This window comes from Clarias gariepinus, chromosome 10, assembly GCF_024256425.1.
Source record: "Clarias gariepinus isolate MV-2021 ecotype Netherlands chromosome 10, CGAR_prim_01v2, whole genome shotgun sequence".
In the NCBI taxonomy this organism is placed as follows: domain Eukaryota; kingdom Metazoa; phylum Chordata; class Actinopteri; order Siluriformes; family Clariidae; genus Clarias; species Clarias gariepinus.
In genome coordinates, this window is record NC_071109.1 from 13742377 (window position 1) to 13763624 (window position 21248).

Here is a 21248-nt window from a genome sequence, read left to right on the forward strand (position 1 = left end):
GTGGTTTTCAGTTTCAAGTTATTTAAATGACCATTGTGGGTTTTTCTTTCTCTAACAGAAGGGTACCAACAATTTTGTCCATGTGTGTAGTTTAACACATAATGAAACTGCACATGCTTTGGAATTAAATAATTGTTTCTTTTTCTATAAAATATATTTCTATAAGATGTATTATGTCAAAGTTAAGGTAGATTAAATGGAGGAGGGGGGGGGGGCATCAATGTTAAATTCATGGACTGTTGTTGATTGATTACTCCCAAAGTAGGAATTGCTAAATGAAAACTAAGCCAATTGCAGGAAACAAGGAGGTTAAAAGACATCTCTACAAAAACATGTCTTTTCGCCAGTTCCTGGGCACAAGCAGGAGGTGAGTAAAAGAAAGTTCTTGCCAGCTTCTTTGATTACCCTTTCATCAGGAGAAGCAAAACAAGCTAGGGAAGAATTGGCTACAGCCCAGCAAAGCAGATTGAATATCTCTTTGTCAGGAAAGTCTACATCACATTCCTCACCCTCCCTCAGACTTCCTTCCGCTCTAGCCAACATTTATTTAAGTCAAGTCAGATAGTAAGGGGAAGCAGGGAAAACTGTCAGGTGAAACAACATAACCTCCACACTTTTAAGACAGGTGCAATGTACAGTGTATATATATATTACAGTACATTAGGGCAACAGTGAGGCACTATAGTCCAATAGGAAAAGGAAGTGATCTCATATGGGTTTTGAATTGTTGAATTACTTTGAACCTTAATTTGTAGCACTTTTGTCAAGTTAACATCATAATTGTATGTCTACACTATATTGATATTGAATGCAGAACACCAGATGTTTTTTTTATATGCAGAAATGTGAAAATTACAAGGAAACTTTAAATTCTCTCTGCAGTGTATTACCACTGAACAAATACAGATGTCTGATAATTCATATGTGCAGTGATTTCCTACAAATTGCATGACCAATTTGTTAAAAAAAAAGTCAGAATGATTTATGTTAAATATATAAGGTGTATAAGTCCTATAATTAAGGTGCACATTTATGCATTTGGCATTTATTTTAGATTATTATAAATTAATTTAGAACACTTTAATTTAATCTCTGTATTACAGATATTGCCATTTTTGTCTTCATAGCATTTTTTTGGTTCAATTAAATAAATAGAAGCATACATATAATGTTTTAACCTTGTTTTGGAATTTGTAATATTGTGTTTATTTATAGCATGAGCACATTTTTGAGAAACCATTAAATGAACTGTTATAGTACATTTTAGAAGTGTGTATTTACTGCAGCTAAATCTTATAGGTGCATGCGATGGTTGGTGTTGCTCCAGTTGCACCCAAAAAACTATGGGCAACTCATTCAACTTGGTATATTTGTAGTATTTTAACCATTATGTTATTAAATGCTAATAATTTGCAGGATAATGAAAAAAAATGAATCTATTCATCTCTCTCTCTCTCTCTCTCTCTCTCTCTCTCTCTCTCTCTCTGTCTCTCTGCGCATGCGCGGTGTGGCAGGGAAGCGAGTTTGGCGTGTAGAGCGCGCGAGAGCGATTGGCTTTTTGCCAATTTTCTTTTTTGTGCATTTTTTCTTTCGCCATTTATTACATCTTTTGGCTTTATATACTTTTTTTTGTGTGTGTGTAAGTGTGTGTGAGTGAGTGTGTGTGAGTGAGTGTGTGTGAGTGAGTGAGTGAGTGTGTGTGTGTGTTGCTGGAGCATGGCGGCTCCGGACACACAGCGGTATGAGAGTTTGACTCGCCGGCACGGTGTGCGCGTGGTGTGCGCGGCGAGTTTAGAGGAGTGTGTGTTAGCGGTTGGTGATGTGGTGGGACATGAGAACATCGTCTCTGCTTCCCGAATGAACAGTGCTGTTGTTGTGTTTGTTAATAGTGTAGATAAAGCGATTAAAATTATCCAAAATGGAATCAGTGTTAATAACGAGCACATACTGGTCTCTCCCCTGAGCTCCCCAGCTAAGAAAGTAGTCCTGTCTAATGTCCCCCCTTTTATATCTGACAGTGTGATAGCAGCAGAACTGTCCAGATACGGACGCCTGGTCTCCCCTATAAAGAAAATCCCCCTTGGCTGTAAATCCCCTTTGATAAAACACCTGGTATCTTTCAGGAGAGTTGTTTTTATGATTTTTAAAGAGGGTGTTGAAGAGCTAAACGTCATTTTTAAATTCAGAGTTGAAAACTTTGACTATAACATATTCGCCTCCTCAGACACCGATATAAAATGTTTTAAATGTGGTGCAGTGGGACATCTTGTCCGTGCCTGTCCTGAAAGACAGAATGATCCCGATGCTCCTGTGCGACCGGGTCAAGACTCCACCGTGCCGACCGTGGCCATTCCCCCCGCGACCACGGCTCGGCCGCCCGCTGAGGGACCCGGAAATGCTGCCGAACCAGTGCCCAAAGTAAATGAATCCCAAGCCCAGCCTGCAATCCAAGAGTCAGCTGAAACAACATCGACACCAAAAGCAACATGCTCGACTAAACCGGACCGAGGGGAACCCAACGTGACCCAACCGGCACCGGCGAGGCCGAACACAAATGATAAGGTCTCAGAGGGCTCGGGTGCAGCGCTGGAGTCACCCGTCCTCTCGGCGATGGGTACAAGGGCGAAGAGCCGCCAACTGGAAGCAGCAGCCACTGCACTGTCACAGGGGGACGAGGCGGACATAGAGATGGAAGAGGAGCCCCTCTTCAAGACACCCAAAAGGAAAAAAGACCACAAGAGAGGAGGAAAAAAACTCCCCAAAAAAGACACCGAAACAGAATCAGACAGTGACGGCTACATATCGGACTCTGTGCTGATTCTCACTCCTGAGGAAGAAAGAATGCCAGTGGTTTACAGCGAGGAGTCCATACACAGCTTCTTAGAAAAGACAAAAGGAGGCTCAAAAATCAAACTGGAAGAACACTTCCCAAACAAGAGACAGTTCATTCACGACGTCAAATATTACAAAAAACACAAAGCTTTTATTGACCGGGAAATATTCAGGATAAAGAAATGGATCACTAAAATAAATAAAGAACTCGCTGAGGAGGACTTCTTAGAGTGATTTTACCTCCCTGCTGGACACTGGTATGTTTTTCTTCCTTATACATAAGGCTGTTTTTTTTATCTATACACCATTTAATGAATGGAATAAACATTGCGAGCTTAAATATTAATGGGGCAAGAACATATGAAAAAAGAGCAAAACTTTACGAACTATTAAAACAGAAACACATTGATGTGGCTCTACTGCAGGAGACACACAGCGACTCCAAAAACTCTGCGGACTGGTCAAAAGAGTGGGACGGGCTCGCAATTCTGAGCCACAACACACCACTGTGTGCTGGAGTCGCACTGCTCTTTGCTCGCAATTTTATACCGAACTCTTATACAGTAGAAGAATTTTTAAATGGGAGGCTTTTAAAAGTGAGAACTTTTTATGAGAATGAAGTTTTTGTTTTTATTTGTGTGTACACTCCCACCAAGGCAGTAGAGAGGATGATGTTTTTAGACAAACTAAACAGCGTCATTAATGACTGTAACTCTGCTGATATTTTAATTCTGGGTGGGGATTTTAACTGCACAACCGACAATCTGGACAGAAACCATAAAGAACCTCACATGGCCTCCCGTAAACGCATGTGGGAGATGATGGAGGCCCAGGACTTAAGTGATATATGGAGAAACTTAAACACAAAACAAAGACAGTACACCTGGGCCCACTCCGTAGATAACACACTCTCTCTGGCTAGACTCGATAGATTTTATTGTTTTAAACATCAACTGTCTTATTTTACGAAATGTTTTATTACCCCAGTAGGCATCTCCGACCATAGCATGGTGCAGTGCATAGTCAGTAGGAAAAACCTAAAACCTAAGAGTGCCTACTGGCATTTTAATACTGTACTTTTAGAAGATGCCAATTTTATTGAGTCTTTTACTTATTTATGGACCAGTCTTAAATCACAAAAAGCTGATTTTAGCTCTCTACAGCAATGGTGGGACTTAGCTAAAGCACAAACAAAAGTTTTCTGTCAACAGTACACTCTTAATGTCACAAAAGACATTGTTAGATCAATGAGAGCTCTAGAGACCGAAATAGTGGAGCTCCAGAGTTTGGAGACCACAGGAGATCGAGGAAATATTGAAAGCCTCAAAAACAAAAAAGCCGTAATGAACGACCTGCTGGGCACTGCAGCACAGGGGGCGCTGGTCCGCTCACGTTTTAAACATGCTACGGAAATGGATGCTCCTTCCAAGTTCTTTTTTGGTCTAGAACAAAAAAATGGACAGAAAAGAATCATGCATGCTGTGCGATCAGAATCAGGGGATCTCGTATCAGAGCCCACTGAAATTCGCAAGCAGACAAACAGCTTCTACTCAAAGCTGTATAGTAGTGAGTGGTCAGAAGCACATGCAGTGGAGGAGACCTTTTTAAAAAATCTGCCCAAATTGTCAGAACAAACGGCCACAGACATGGCAACAGAACTGACGCTGGCAGAGATTCAGGAGGCTCTCCAAGGTCTGAAGAACGGGCGGGCGCCAGGTATAGACGGTCTCCCTGCAGAGTTCTACAAAACTTTTTGGTCAGTAATAGGACAGGATGTAGTAGAGGTGTTGCAGGACAGCGTGAAAGGAGGAAAGCTCCCGGTGAGCTGCAGGAGGGCTGTCCTGACCTTACTGCCAAAAAAGGGAGACCTGACGCACCTGGGAAACTGGCGCCCGGTATCACTGCTGTGCACTGACTACAAACTACTCTCAAAAGCATTAGCCTCAAGACTGACAAAGGTACTGGAGCAGATCATTCATCACGACCAGACGTACTGCGTGCCTGGTAGGTCTATCTTTGATAACATACATTTAATTCGCGATATTTTGGATGTCTCTAGACTTTTGGATTTAAAGACTGGTCTTATTTTGCTGGACCAGGAAAAGGCTTTTGACCGGGTTGAACACGAATATTTGTGGAAGGTGCTGGAAAGCTTTGGGTTCAACCCAGGTTTCACAGCCATGATCAAAACATTGTATAGTGACATTGAGAGTGTACTGAAGGTTAATGGTGGTTTATGTGTTCCTTTTAAAGCACACAGAGGCATTAGACAGGGCTGCTCTCTATCAGGCATGCTATATTCCTTGGCAATAGAACCTCTTTTATGCAAACTGAGAGATCAGCTTTCTGGTTTTAATATACCTCATTTTAATATTTTAACCTGTCTTTCAGCTTATGCCGATGATCTAGCTGTAATGGTGAACACACAGATGGATGTGACTTTTTTAACTGACGTTTTAGAAGATTTTAAGATTTTATCATCGGCTAAAATCAACTGGAACAAAAGCGAAGCTATTTTAGTAGGAGAATGGGGAGGCGAACAGCCCACACTACCAGGGGGTTTAATGTGGAAAAAGAGCGGTTTTAAATACTTGGGTGTCTACTTGGGTAGTGCTGAGTTTTTAAACAAAAACTGGGAGGGTATTGTTGAAGGCATAAAAGGCAGACTGAACAGATGGAAGTGGTTGGTCCCAAAAATGTCTTACAGAGGACGAGTGCTGGTCATCAACAACCTAGCAGCATCGTCCCTGTGGCATAAACTGGCATGTATGGACCCACCACCAAACCTGCTAGCGAGCATACAGGCCCTACTGGTAGATTTCTTCTGGGACAAACTGCATTGGATACCACAAAGCCTGCTTCACCTGCCTAAAGAGGAAGGAGGTCAGGGCCTGGTGCAGCTAGCCAGCAGAACTGCAGCCTTCCGTCTGCAGTTCATCCAGAGACTCCTCACCGGTGCCAGTGACGAAGGATGGAGAGCAGCAGCCTTCACACTCCTACGCACGGTGGGAGGACTCGGACTGGACAGATCTCTGTTTTTAATGGACCCCACAGCACTGGACACGACTGGATTACCAGTTTTTTATCAAAGACTTTTTAAAATTTGGAACTTTTTTAAAAAACAAGCAAAAGGAAACAGAACCTTACACTGGCTGCTGGAGGAGCCCCTAGTCTGTGGAGGACACCTAGACATCTCTAGTGAAACCACCCCAGCACTATCCAAGACCCTGGTCTCCGCAGGGATCGTGACACTCCGGCAGCTGGTAAACATCACTGGAACAGACCTGTCTCGAGCAGAGGACTTGGCAGCACACATGGGACTCCGGTCTCAACGGGTCGCCAACCAACTCCTGCATCGATGGAGAACCACCCTAACGTCGGAGGAACGAGTTCAGCTGATGGAATATACAAGAAACGAGACCAGCTCTACAGAAGAGGAACCCTTTCCACAGCTGATCATAACTCCAGACCTAGAGGGATACGGCGGCCCCCTCCTGGAGCACAAGGGTGAGGACGAGATGAATTTTGAGACAGTATCTGGTAAGGTTCTGTACAAAGCTTGTGTGAAGGTTTTAAACAAGAAAAAACTGAATGGGAGGGTGGACACCCCATGGCGCACTGAACTGGGTTTTAATAATGATATTAAACCAGAGTGGAGAGCACTGTATAAACCACCATTAACCAAAAAGTTTGCTGACCTCCAATGGAGGATTTTACATGGAATTGTCTCTGTGAACTCTTTTATCTCTATTTTAAATCCAGAAATAACACAAGAATGCCCCTTTTGTTCACAGAGAGAAACTGTTTTTCATGCTTTTATACATTGTTCCAGATTGTCGCCCTTGTTTAACCTTTTAAAACGCATTTTTTTACCACTGCATGTAGATTTTAGTCACCAGTTTTTTATTCTTGGTTTTAAATATGTCCGGAGAAAGAGTTTTAAATGCCAGCTTATTAATTTTACCATTGGTCAAGCCAAAATGGCAATATATATAAGCAGAAAAAATAAGTTGGCACAAAGCACAGACTGTGACCCCCAAAAGATCTTCTCCAGACTTATTAAATCAAGAATTTTAATCGATTTCAATTTCTACAAAAACATGAAAGACATGGACATGTTTAAAACAATATGGTGTTGTGGAGAGACCCTGTGTTCAGTAGAAGATAATGAACTAATTTTTACACCAAACTTAAACTGAAAAAAGAACACAAAAGGAAAAAAACAAACACAATAACTATGTATGTTTAAAAGAATAACTACAATGTCTAAAAAATGTCTTATTTATTTATTTATTTATTTATTTATCTATTTACTCACTCATTTTTAATCAATCTATCCTCATTCTATTTTTATACAACAAAATTTGTAAAATAAAGGATCGTAAAAAGTCAAAAGTCTCTCTCTGTGTGTGTGTGTGTGTGTGTGTGTGTGTGTGTGTGTGTGTGTGTGTGTGTGTTTGTGTGTGTGTGTGTGTGTGTGTGTGTGCATTTGTGTGTGTGAAAATATGTATAATTTTAATTTTAAAGGCCCTGGGTCAAGCCAAAGCATTTAATGGATGAGCCTGCGTTCTGACATAGATGAATGCATAAATAAATGATCCCTGATGTAATGTATATGTGACAATTTATTTCATTGTCATCTTTTGCTTTTTCTTCTTCTTCTTCAACATCAGAAGTACATAAAACCAAGACAGATAGCTACAGTTCTGTAGATCAACTCTACATTGCCAAGGAAAATATCTGGGCAGGGAATTCAAACCCCAGGAAAGAAGAGATGAAACACATTTTTTAAGCGTTCTTTACTGAAGCAGTCGCACACATCTCAACTCATTCCAAAAGAAGCAAATATCAGAATCTAGTATATTTCTTCAACTTCACACTGACAAAGTTTTGCAAAACTTGAGAAAAAGGAAACTAAAAAGAACATTGGCTTCAAAAAATGCATGTATTTTCAAAAGCATTTTCTTATAAGAAATCAACATTTTCTTATAATTATCAACACATGTTAAAGTCAATTAAAAACATTTAACTTGTTTGTTAATAAGTTGCAACAATATAACCGAGAGCTCTGAAAAAAGAATAAATTGCAATGACAAAACTCAGGTTTATGTATAAGAGGAGTTCACGTCACACTGGGGCATGTGATGACAAGTTGTCTGTCAATTTTTAAAGCTCTTTTGTTCCACTAAATGTTCCATGAAAATGATTGCTTGGATCGTCATTCACAGCCTTCTTTAAATGTTGTAAATGCTAATCATACCTTCATTCACGAGAAATTTCAACACAAATTCCAGTCTGAATTGAAGTACCCTAATAGTACAAGGTTATGTATAATGGATAATGCCATTACTTCATAGCTTTAATCAGTTAGGCCTCATGTTTCTTAAAGCATAGCAAAGATATAACTGACAAAATGAAATATTCACAAGTTCAGACTGCTGTCTTACACTCCAAAACAAAGTCAGAATTACCATGTTGCTGCATCTATTACCCTGATGTGTCACTCAGTAGTATGCATAGCATGGAGTTAAGAATCAAACATGCACATGCTGGCAATTGATAAATGAGTCTCAGGGAAAATTATCTGTAGCCAGGCAGAGAATACAGGTCAGCATGCTTTAACAGAGGTTAATGCAATCAAGATTACCATTTCCTGTTGTTGGCCAGAGGGGCATGAAGCCAGAGGGAATCGAGGGAATGAGAATAAGGAGGAGGGAGTGCAGCTCCTCTAACATGACAATGATAAATTGCCCTGTATTTATTTAAATAATGTAATCCAATCTTGTGGTAGTCTTGTAATGTGTGTTTTTAAAGCATTTGACCCTATCGGCTAACCAAAACAAATTAACCCCACTGGCATGCTTAAGCAATTAATAGAAAAGATTTAGGCTTTTCCACCTGTGGCGTGGAAAAGCCTAAATTGCCGAAAGTCACATTAGTTAAATCTACGTTGCTTTAAGTATATTTATTAGTTCACAGTAAGTTTCTTGTTATATTGCTACATGAGATAAGAATAGATGTTTGCTTCCTTATCTTCCTCCTGCCCAAGCACCTACAGTATACTGGAGGTTTATACTCACACTGCCTCCACACACTTCTTCTCTGTATAATTATCCTATTTTACCTCTAGGACATTTTCTCCGCTTTGTTTGGAATGCAGCCCCTTTGAGAATTCAAGCCCAGTGCAAACTTCATGCAGGCAGGACAAAGAACAAGTAAGAATCTCAAATACTTCAAATAATCACCTGTTTCACTTTAAACAGGCCCTAGTGTTCTTACTGGGATTTTATATTAATGTAACTGTCACAACATGGATTGAGCCTGTTGTTAAAGTTACATACAGCAGCAGTCAGTACTGCTTAAATAAATAAGTCTTATGAGTTCAAATGCAATTCTTATATAGACAAGCTCTGACTCAACTGGTGTCAGTGGTGCCAGTACAATTTGACAGTGTTCTACTGTATGAATAAGAACACAAGATTTCTTTACTTACTAGCATGGTTACATTTTGTAGGCTCAAAGATTGTATTAGGCAGGTATGCTGGGTTCCACATGGTCCAGCAGACAAATCAGACATCCGACTGTGCTGAGTCCCTGATACAGAACACATGCAATTAATAAGTAAATTTGTTGAAAAAAAGCCTTAAACTAGTCATAAGTATAATGTGTTCAATGAAATAACAAACAGTATTTTTAAATTGCTGCATTTGAAGTTGAGTGAAGTATGTTAATACCAAAATTGCATGGCACTCAGGCTGCAAATACCTGAATGCAATTACCTACAGCCCTCGACCGTTTGCCATTTGTCTTGCATGATACTAAGAAAGAGTTTTATAAAAGTGTTATGTAGCTGCAATATGCCATGTAAAATTTTCTTTATGAGAATGTAAAAACAGCCTTATTATGGGTAGGTAATCTTAGAGACTAGTGTTTCCCAGCGGCTCCATCCACATATACTGACACCTGCATTCTACCATTACTTGCAAATGGAGAGTCTGGTTAACTCACTGTCGCTCCTCACGCAGCTCCAATGTTATGGCAGCCCTTACTTCTGTTTCTTGCACGTGCTGTCACTGAAGGCACTCCACGGTCTGATCAGGGGTTTTAGTAGCTGGGAGATTAGCCGTACCGGTTTTCACCATAGACAACACTGCCTTATGTTACAGTCATTGAGGAATGCCTGTGACAGAATTTCTGTTTTATACAGTACAGTATATATAGATGGGGATCTTTGATTGGAATTTTGATTTTGTGATGGATTGTGATTTTTGTATGTGTGTGCTGGGGTGGGGGGGGTGGGGGGGCATACTGACCAAAAATATTTACATTTTTAGTTTTTATTTGATCATGCATTTAAAAAGTAATTATAAACTACACTTATTATATTACACTTTTATAAAAATAAAAGTAGTTTATTAAAAGCATGATTAGGACTCCCAAGTACAACAAAAAAGCATTCACCCTATCATCCAAAGATTGCAAGTTCAAGTCCTGGTGATGTCCTGGTAAGTCCACAAGAGCAAAATTGAAAGAAAAAAAAAAAAAAGAAGCCACTGGAAGAGACGGCATAATCTCTTTCCTCTACCAATCACAGCAACACTAGCCAATCAAGGGCATCTGTGAGCTTTTGCATATAAGAGAGCTTAAGGGCCATTGCTTGTTTTAAAAGAACTAAATGCAATTGAATCCTGGGAACCCCAGGAGCCTGAGCTGCATTCAGATAATTTTAATAACCTGAATGATCTGCCCAGAAAATTAATCGCCCACATAGGCCAAGTCTGAATATGATTAACTGCTGCTGCTTCTGACATATCTTTTGAACTTTAGTGTCCAACAAAAAGCCTCAACACTGAATACGACTCAAAGGTTTTCCCATTAGCAACACAGCATAAGACAGCTGTCTTGTAAGGTTCTTTATAATGAACCAATTTCAAAGCAATATAATTTGTCCATTTTTTTTGCGAATGCAATTCCATCATTCTGTTCACCAATGAAAGCTGGAATATTTTAATGCAATAATGTAAAAATATTGTAAACCAGGATAAAAAGCATGAACAATTAATTCAATATGAATATATTCTATTGCCAGGTTCCTAACTGCACTCATAATTTTACTCATAACCCTGAGCAGACATACTGTATGTTATCATACATGAAAATTCCTATACACAGTGCTCCACTCATAGTCCACTAATTAAAGACCAATTAAATAATAATCCACACCTTTTGTACACTGCTTATCTCATGTAGGGTGATGGGGGACCAATTGCCTATCCAACTGAACTCAGAGCAGAATGCAGGGTACATCCAGGGTAGGGTGCCTAACAATTGCAGGGCACAAGCATACATGCACTCTATGCCAATAGTGTATTATTGGGAATTTAGATATACTGCATGTCACTGCATTTTGCATGCATGTATCTTCGGACTTCAGAAGAAAAGCATAGTCCCCCAAGGAAACCCACCAAGACTTGCAAACATGCAAACACTATGCACACAGACTAGAGATGAGATTCGAACCCTAGAGGTGCGAGGCAACAGGACTAACAGCTAAATGTGCCACTATTACTTAAAGAAAAAAATCTAAACTCCAAACTTAAATATTATACCAAATATAACTGAAAATCTAAATAATTTGCCAAAAGGTATGCGAAATAAATGCAAAATAGATCTTTTTAAAGAAACTTAAATATCTATTATGTAATTAAAACACATTAAGTGACGAAGCACAAATTGAATTAATAAGCAAAAAACTAAATCTTTTTCTTTCTTACTTTTTTTTTTTTTTACATGGGACAAAGCAAAAAACAGATTTTTTTTTTCTTTTGGTGCTTTTAGAAAGAGAAAAGGATCCCAAAAGGCTTCCAATTGTAATCAAAAATCTTTTTTCCTTTATTTAGCATGCTTATTAATTCCCTTGCAAAGTTAATTAAAAATGCCTATTAGACAGTGGTGATTATTTCAAGGGTTACAGTATCCATTACATTCACTATTGGGAATTTCTTTTCTCTATCCTGTGCCACAGGCAGTTGCATTCAGACAGGTTTAGTGCTGATAGCAGAGGTGACACATTATCTCTCTTCTGGGAATATTCACCTGCAGTCTGGGTAAAAAGAATTTTTTTTTAAAAAGAACATCCTCACTCACCAGGAAAAAAGACAGATATCATTCACAACAGAAATCCACTCTCACCTGAATGCAATAAGCAAGGGAAAAAAATGCTAGGCAAGATGGGCAATGAAAGTCTAAAGAATGTACAGTAGGTTTTGCGGGAATAGGAAAGACGGAGACTAGATAAAAAAACATGGAACACATTAGATGCAACAAAACAAAAAGTAATTGTCTCATATAGACACACAAAATGGTCTTACAACTGAGAACATTACTAAGGTTTTTACAATATTTAAAGAAATTGATTTGTAACATAATTACAAAGGATAGCCAGAAGGTAACATCAGACATAAACATACAAGCAGCTAGCCACTCAAACATCAACAAACCTGAGTGAACATGTGAGTGTGAGCAGACAATAGCATCCAAAATGACACCAAAACACTCTGTGCTGTATATAGGTAAATCAAATACATTTTCTCCTTTACTTTTCTACCTTTAAAAAAATCTATTTAAAAAGACCCCAGTTCTAGTAAGCACTCTTTACCTTTAGTAATACTAAGGTCTTAATTATTTTAGCTTGCATAGAAACGTTACCATTTTCTGTACATTTACACATTATTAACAATACAGTAAGTCAATAAGACCTCAGACCTTAGAATGTTATAGATTTTTCATTCCTAGTATGTTTAAACTGTCCAACTTTCTGGAAGATCCGGGAAGCTTTTAAATAACCTTCATGAAATGGTTGGATAACATGACCTTTTGAATACTATTTTGGCAATGTTTGGATATTATTCTAGGAACACTTTAATAGTTTGTACCACATTTTAAGCATTACATTTGTAGGTTCTGGGAACATTTTGGCGTAATTTTCAATTTTTTTCTAAAACAGCTTTATATTTTTAATATTCTTATATTGCAGATTTCATTTAGAATGTATACTACTATACTAGTTAACTAATTTTATGCTGTAATATGTATATTAAGAATAATGATACAATAAATGTTTTTAATATTTTATAAACAACTATCAGCATTAAAAAATTCTTAAAAAGAATAAAAATATTAGTATGCCCCTCCTTGCAGTGACTACTACTACTACTACTACTAGTGTAGTTTCATTCTTTGACTATGTGCATTTTAAAAACTTGCAAAGAAATGCCGCCTGCTGCACATACAGTACTGGCTAGGACAAAAAAAAACAAACAAACCCTGGTTTGGAGTTCCTACCCAGTCATTGTGGGTTCTGCCGGTCACTGGAGAAGTGCATTAAATTTATTACAGCATTTAGGAACGTGGCTATGGTTCAATGATTGTGATTATTTTGTGACCTTATTTTGTTTTTACTTCTACTCCCTGGTTATTTGCTATGCTAAATTGCTATGCTAAATTTGGTTACTCCTCTGGCCAAGGAACTAAAAGTACCAAACAAGAATTCAAATTTTATTGAATTATTGTCACATACTCGGTCATGCACAGTATGATATGCAGTGAAATGTTTTTAGCAACCGCCCCTGATCTAAAAAAAAAAAAGAATTCTAAATAAGAATATGAGTTAATAATATAATTATAAAAAGAAAAAGAGTATTAAAGGCAAATATTCAAATTATTAATATAAAATATGAAATAAAAATATAATCAAAAATTATAATAAAAATTTTACAGTATAGAAAATATAGAAAACCTTTCTGTAAAATTAACATTATGTAAAGAAAGATAATAGAATTGAGATGTATAAAATAGATATGTGATATGTAGATAGAGTCATAGTCATTTGATTAGTTAGTTTAACCAGCATAGTACAAAATACATGTGCATAGTACATAAATTTACATGATGGAAAATGAACAAATTCCTTGGCAAAATTATAAATTATTGGCCTTTTTCAAGCATATATATATATATATATATATATATATATATATATATATATATATATATAGAGAGAGAGAGAGAGAGAGAGAGAGAGAGGAGAATGGGAAAATGCTATAGTTTGGTGGAGAACATAAACATTAGAATTTGGACCAATAGAAAAAAAGTCATGGGGACTGATGAATTAGGATTTAAACAATTCTAGAGCAAATGGGTGAATCGGGGTAAGACGGAAAAACTTAAAACAAGCACCTAGTGTCCATGTACAAGCCTCTGGAATTGCTTCAATTTATTTGCCTATTTTTATTCTTTATGTATTAATACAGTCAAAACAGCTACTCTAATGCATCTATTACTGATAAATTAGACATCTGATAAGTTGAATAATTTGTCAGCTAATGACAGTGCTTTATCTGGGGAAACATATGTCTCCCTTGTTCCAAGAGCATAATTGTAAGTGACAAAAGAATATAATCTGCATTTTACAGTGTTATGGATTAGGTGAAATGGATCATTGACCATGGAGAAGTGTGTTAATAAATCTCCTTGGCTTGCTTAATTGCAGCCAATAAAGTGCTGCTGTTAAAACAGAGAGGATATAATGTGGCGAGCCAAACATTATGTCCTCCAGTTTACTATTAACAATTCACTACAATATTGGCCAAACATCTTATCATTCACTAAATGCTTATTAATGAATTTATTTGTGTGTGTGTGTGTGTGTGTGTGTGTGTGTGTGTGTGTGTGTGTGTGTGTGTGTGTGTGTGTGTGTGTGTGTGTGTGTGAGAGAGAGAGAGAGAGAAAGAGAGAGAGAGAGAGAGAACACCAAACTTCATTAATTTGATAGTAATACCAACTACACCAACTGCTTTGAGGACACCAAGTAAATAAACAAAGAAATTAAGAAAAATGTGTCTGTTGAAGAGCAGAGACTGAGTCAGCAGATAATCCCAGTTAAACTGTGTTCCCTTAAAGTTTCATTACTTTTTACTTTGCACTGATGACAATAACGTATGATTGGACAGGAAGTTCCACATCCATTATGATCGTCCATGTTTTGACACCTTTGCAAGAGTCTCATGATATTGTCAAATTTAACTTAAGTGTTAAGCAAAATCTAGCAGCATTTGAGAATAATTCTATTAAAACTCTACTAGATATTATTAGGGAGGCTTTTTTGTGTGCACCTTGCAGCATTATAAATTTGAAATATTGTCTGACAAAATAGAATATCTCTATTTTCTATTATGCTTTAAGCTTTTAACTTTATAAAAGCTCGTAAAGATGTGTCAGTGGTAAATAATGGGTAAGAGTCAATTTCTTTGAATAAAGTAACTGTGGTTGTCATTACTTTATTAAGACAAATTTCTAAAAAAAAAAAAGGCTAAGGTGACTTCCTTGAAGGTCAAGAGATTACTGCATTTTGTTTTTTTATATATATGTATGCTATAATTCTCAGACTAATAATGCTCAATATTTAAGTCAGTGTGCTAATCTAAAGCATAAAATGTCATTATCAGTACCAGTGGGAAGTATTGCAATGGCTGTATGTAACATATAATATTAAGAATAGTAGCAATGAAAAAATTGACCAAACTAGGCCTTTGGAACCTTTTGACAGACACATATTATTATATAAAGTGGTTACACAGAAATGAATTATAATTAAATATTAGAACAGATCCACAATTCTTTGACACATAGAAATCGAAGTCTAACTTTGGACATGAGTATAATCTTGAGAATATGTCTGGATTAGAACACCATTTCTACTTTTTAAAACATGAGTTAAAAAAATGCTGACAATAATAAATAAAATGGTATAGACCTGTCTGTTAACATTTCAAATCAGTGTGTCTTAAGTTGCTTCTCAGCTCTGGAGATATAAGAATATTTAGGATCTTCTCAACTAGTGTAAGACTAGTTGATTTAAATTCTGCATCAAAACAGAAAAAAGAGAAACACAAAACCACAGGACAAATACAAAATCCTAAACCACAAAAACATGCATGAAGAAACGAAGCTTTAGTATGTCAGGTAAATAAATACTGAAAAATGCTTTGCATCCAGATTTTTGAAGATTTTTTTGTAGTGTGCGAGTGTGTAAATATCCACATGTGTGATGTGTGAAATAACAAAGATGTATACTGAGAAGGAAGTTGAGTTTAATTCAGATTCTTGTGTTGACTTGACAGGAGGGAGAGCATCTTCTTCTTCTGGTTCAGGAGTTATAGGTCTTGAGGTGAGATTTTAACATCACACTTTGTTGATATACAAGGTAGAATTTTGAAGGGTGCTATGTATTATTTTTCTAACTTTCTACAACCTGGGCCACTTAGAGATGAGTTTTCTTTTGCCAACATCATACTTACTCACCAGGGCTAAAATTTTTGGAAAAGAATGGTGTATGATTAAGTTTAAACTTCTGGATCAGCTTCTTTCTTTAAAGCAGCTGCCTCTATGACAAATTATCATTGAGTGTTTGTGTGTTTGAGAAAGGGCACTAAGGTTGGACAAAATGTTCTTTGTGGCCATGTTCCAATTGAGTTTCATACAGCCTTATTTTAGCAAAGACGTGAGGAGGCAGAAATGGAGCTGAAACCACAAATGAACTGACAAATGGAATATGCAAACCCCACAAACTTGTGTGTTTCCGTTACTCACATGCCATATAGACTTTTCTCTGGTCCATAAGCAATCTCTCTGAGATAATGCTGTACCCAAATAATGATAACGTGGTCATGTGGAACTCACATTTTTACCTTTTACATAGAATCGGTTCTGAAGTACATATAAGCTAGCACCTGTTTTATGTGAAAGACATGGCGTTTGACAAGAGGGGATTATATAATTATGCCATCTATACAAACAATGAAAAAATTGCAAACCATGTCACGCAGCACATTATTAATGAAACATTGGAAAACTGCAGGAGTGCAAGAAAGCCCTTATGGCATTACACAATATTCATTGTGGCCAGAGGTGGTGCCAGAGGCAGTTTTCCATTTATCTCCCTCTCTGATATGAATGAGGTTAAAGGCACTGCGTAGGTCAATTTTGTGAAGATGTTTGTGTTACAAAGTTGTTACAGTGCTGAGGGGACTGGGGCAGAAGATAGTGATATTTGACTGATTTAAATCTCTGCAATCTATGCAGAGTCTGAGTCTTCTGTCTTTCTTTTTAAAAAAAAGAAAATGTTGCCGAGCTGGATGGTCAGATATACCCTTTTGAGAGCTTTCTAAATGCATTCATCTATAGCTTCATTTTCAGCGGGAGACAATGGATATATCATGTGGAGAAGGAGTGGCAGCCACAAACTCAGTGGTACAGTTGTAAGACTTGTGAGAGACAGGACACTTGCCTTGACTTTGTGTAAAACAAATAAAAATTCTCCGAGGTTATTATATGCAGAGGGTATTACTGAATAGAATTCAGGGTTCTTTGTGTTGGTTGATGCTACTATGAAATTAAGGCCTTTGAGTCAATAGACAAGACAGTGTGCTGACCACTGGGTGATTTCTGTCCAAGATATCAGTAGATCATTGGTTTGCAGCCATACATTAGGAAGCTAAGTATTATGTAGTACTTACTGTACATGACAGCAGCCAGGAGTGTGATCTTAGTGGAGTAGTGGAGGGTGCCGATTAGGAGCATGTTGGGAAAAGAGCTTTTTGCCACAAGAGACACTGAGCCACCTGATTTTTGAAATCGAATTCCAGTTCTGCTTTTTTCACCTTCAAAATGCTAAGCTTGCTTTGGCTGATTTGCCTGGGCTCAGAAGAACAAAAACTGCAATAGAAAAATGAAATGATAGACCAAAGAAAGATAAACACAAGCTCAGTATGTTGAGGAAGGATGATCTGCTCATTTGGATTCATGCACACTTACATTCCATACAGACTTAAGTAATTCTTCTGATTGTGTAAAGCTGCTTTGCGACAGTGACAATTGTTAAAAGCGCTATACAAATAAAATTGAATTGAGTTAAATTGAAAGGAAATAATAATAAATAAAAATAAACCACTAGACAATAGTTCATTTCTTGTGGGAGTTTTAGAAATCCTCATATAATGTGTTTGTAAGTATGTGCATGTTTGTGTGGGTTTAAACATGCTTGTAATTAATCAGTTAGGTGCCCTTATATGGACTGTGTAGTCTAGGTGTTGTAGTTTGTAGCATATGGCAAGTTGAGTTTAAGCATGATTTCGGCATTAACATGGCAGAATAGAATAGATGTTAATTATAACATTTTATAACAAATAATGCATGAGAGTGACAGAGTAGTTGCTACAGTATTACACCATAAAATATATGCCAATCCATTATCACCACACTTTATAAATCTCCTTTTAGCTGTGCATACTGTACTTGCTCAGAACACCTGCAGTTGTCAACATGTTTTTTTCTTCTTCGTGCTTGTCATGGTAATCTCTCTTTCTCTCTCTCTCTCTCTCTCTCTCTCTCTCTTTCTCTCTCTCTGGTAAATAATTTGCTCATTCTTGTCATGGTATATCCGTTAATTATAACTTTTAGCTGTTCCACGCCTCTATATTCTCTCATTCAGGTTATGCGCCTTAGTTACTGTTCATAAGGATTGACACTGTATCTTTCTGTCTGTTTCCTTTTCATTACAACGTTCATCGTACAGTGGACTAATGCTGCTAACCTACTAAGAAATGTGGCCTATTAGATACTCACAAAATACAAATGTTATATTTATTACGGCAGTTAAAAACAAAAATGTAAAATCTAACCAAATACTGAACACAATAATGTGATCTAATAAAATATGTTACTTCTTAAATGAACAAAAAAAAAAGCTGATTAATAGGATATGTTTTGCAGCTTGAGACTGAAAGCCCACTTCTTTTGCCTTGAGCTTTGTGCATGAGTCTGCATACATTAGGCAGGTTTTCTTCCTCATTCTCTCTTTCTCGCTCAGTCTCTGCTATATGCCTGTGCTAATAGAGGCCTCCAGTGTTCCCCTGAGTCCATGACCCTGGATCTGCCTGCTGACTACCATCTCCTGCCTATCACCCTTATGCTTCACTCTGCAGGACACGTGACTCTGTGCCCAGAGCAGCATGTGAGCCGAGCATTAATTTCCACAACCTATTACTCCTCCACCCTAGCTTTCCAGCAAGATAATCTATTTCTTGTGCTGGAGCCACACACTGTCCAAGCCTATGTGCACCTGAGCTACAGCTACAGGTGTAATGTTTAGTCAGGTAACTTAACAGACAAAGTGAAAATGTTGGATGAGAAACATTCCACAAGTGGTGATAATGGATAGTAACACTATTAGGATAATTAACTATATGTATTTTTTTTTTTTTTTACAAAAACAACAACAACACATTTACAACCATAACAGTAAAAAACTGATAACATTAGCATCCTAAAATAACACAAATAATTGTTCCTAAGCTGTTTCAAATCACATCTGAACCGTTCATGTTCTTTTATTTATGATTACAAAGCTAATTAGCTCTTAATATGGCTTCCCTGGAACCTGAAAGTTAACAGAGCTAATGTGCTAAAGCAAAATAAATGGTAATATGCTGTTTTTTTAAAAAAAAAAAAAAAAAAAAAAAAAAGATTTTCAGGACTGTTTACCACACCCATCATTCATTCTTCTCACCTTTTGGCTACACAGTTTCACTAACAGTTTAAAAACTATTTTCACTTCTAGTAATCACACTGACGGTTTTGGTTGCCGGCTCTGATAGTTGTGTTTAGTTAAGTTCTGCCCGTTCTGGGACGATATGTATTGTTGATGCAAAATAACAGGTTAAAGAAAGAAACAAATAATTTTATCTGTTAATAATGAATAGTGTTTGTGGAACTGTCGTATAAAAACAATATCACACTTGAGGTTGTGCTGTATGCTGGATATGGATACGTGGCTGTGATTCCTTCAGCATTCAGGCTGCACCCTCACTCTAAAAAATAAAACTGTGCTGTACTCAATTTTTTTGGTGAAACATTTTTACACTTAAAAATATTGAGTAAATATAAAAAAATATAAAAATCATGTAAAATATACTTCATGAGTTGAGTACAAGTCAGTAAAAAAATTAAGTAGACCTGAATAACTATATTTAGTACAATGATGTACAAAATTGAGTAAATGTAATGAAAATTAGAAGTTAATGAAAAGTGAAAATGAGTAAAATAATTGAGTAGATATAAATGAAATAGAAGGTAGAAGATACTGAAAATTATACTATTATTTAATAAACTACATTTACTAAATATTTTAACTGAATGAAAGAAACAATACACACATTTTCATTTTAATTAAACATTTATTTGCCAAATTTGACAAGACATGAAGTCTAAACTCAACCTGGTTTACTTTGCAAATGACATGTAACAAGATCATAAACGAAGAGCTGAATTTATGTTATTAGTAAACAGTTTCAGAAACAATACTCCTGCCACAAGTATTATACAGTTAACACATGGAAAGTAGACTTTTGTATTAGAATCTAATGAGTCACATTTTACATCTGAAAGATTGCACACCTTCACACTTCAGTTTCCTGCAAACTGTGGGATCCATACAAATGTGTGTGCAGACCTTCTCAAATCTTAAAGAAGCAACGACAGTCTAAATGAAGACAGGACACAACAGTACCATGCTTCACTCGGTAATGATCGAAATTCCTTTTGATGATACGACAAATGTGCAGAGCTTACACCGTTATCCCATAAACTGGCACCTGAAAAAGGAACAATAGTATACAAGTAAGTACAAGTGTGACTGTTACTGTAAAGTCTACCAGACTGGTAAAATAGTACTTCCGTTCAAATACATACTTTTTGGACTAATAGTCTATTTCTATCTTTGATTCAATGGTTACACATTTAATACTTCTGTAACATTTTAAAAAGTTGACATTTACCTCCTGTTTTATCTCCATTCAACTTCTCTTCATTAGTGGTGTTGGTCCTGTGAAAGAGATATAGAAAATATATAACATGTTTCACACAAACACACAAAATCAATCAGTTTTAGTTTATTTTACTTACATATCAGAACGTACATAACATTGTAAATATAAATATTTAAATTTCATATTACTTTCTCCCAATTATAATTCTGAGAGAAATGTTGTATTTTCACTAAATCTTTATATTTCATAGCTTTAGTTATTAGTACAGTACTTAGCACATTTATTTTATAACATCTGCCGCTGCGTGCTCAGTGTTTAATCATGTTAAAAATACTCATATACAGTAACGGATAAAACAGTACCAGAGTCCGGACACTGCACCTCATTTCTGCTGTTTAAACCGGATTTGTTCTGAGTTTCTTCCTTAAAGTGTCGGAGTGACCGAGCAGACTCGCGGTTCAGTGTGTGAGGTGTGTAATGTTACACATGCGGTAATTATTTGAACATGCTAGTTTTATATCCTCGCCACAG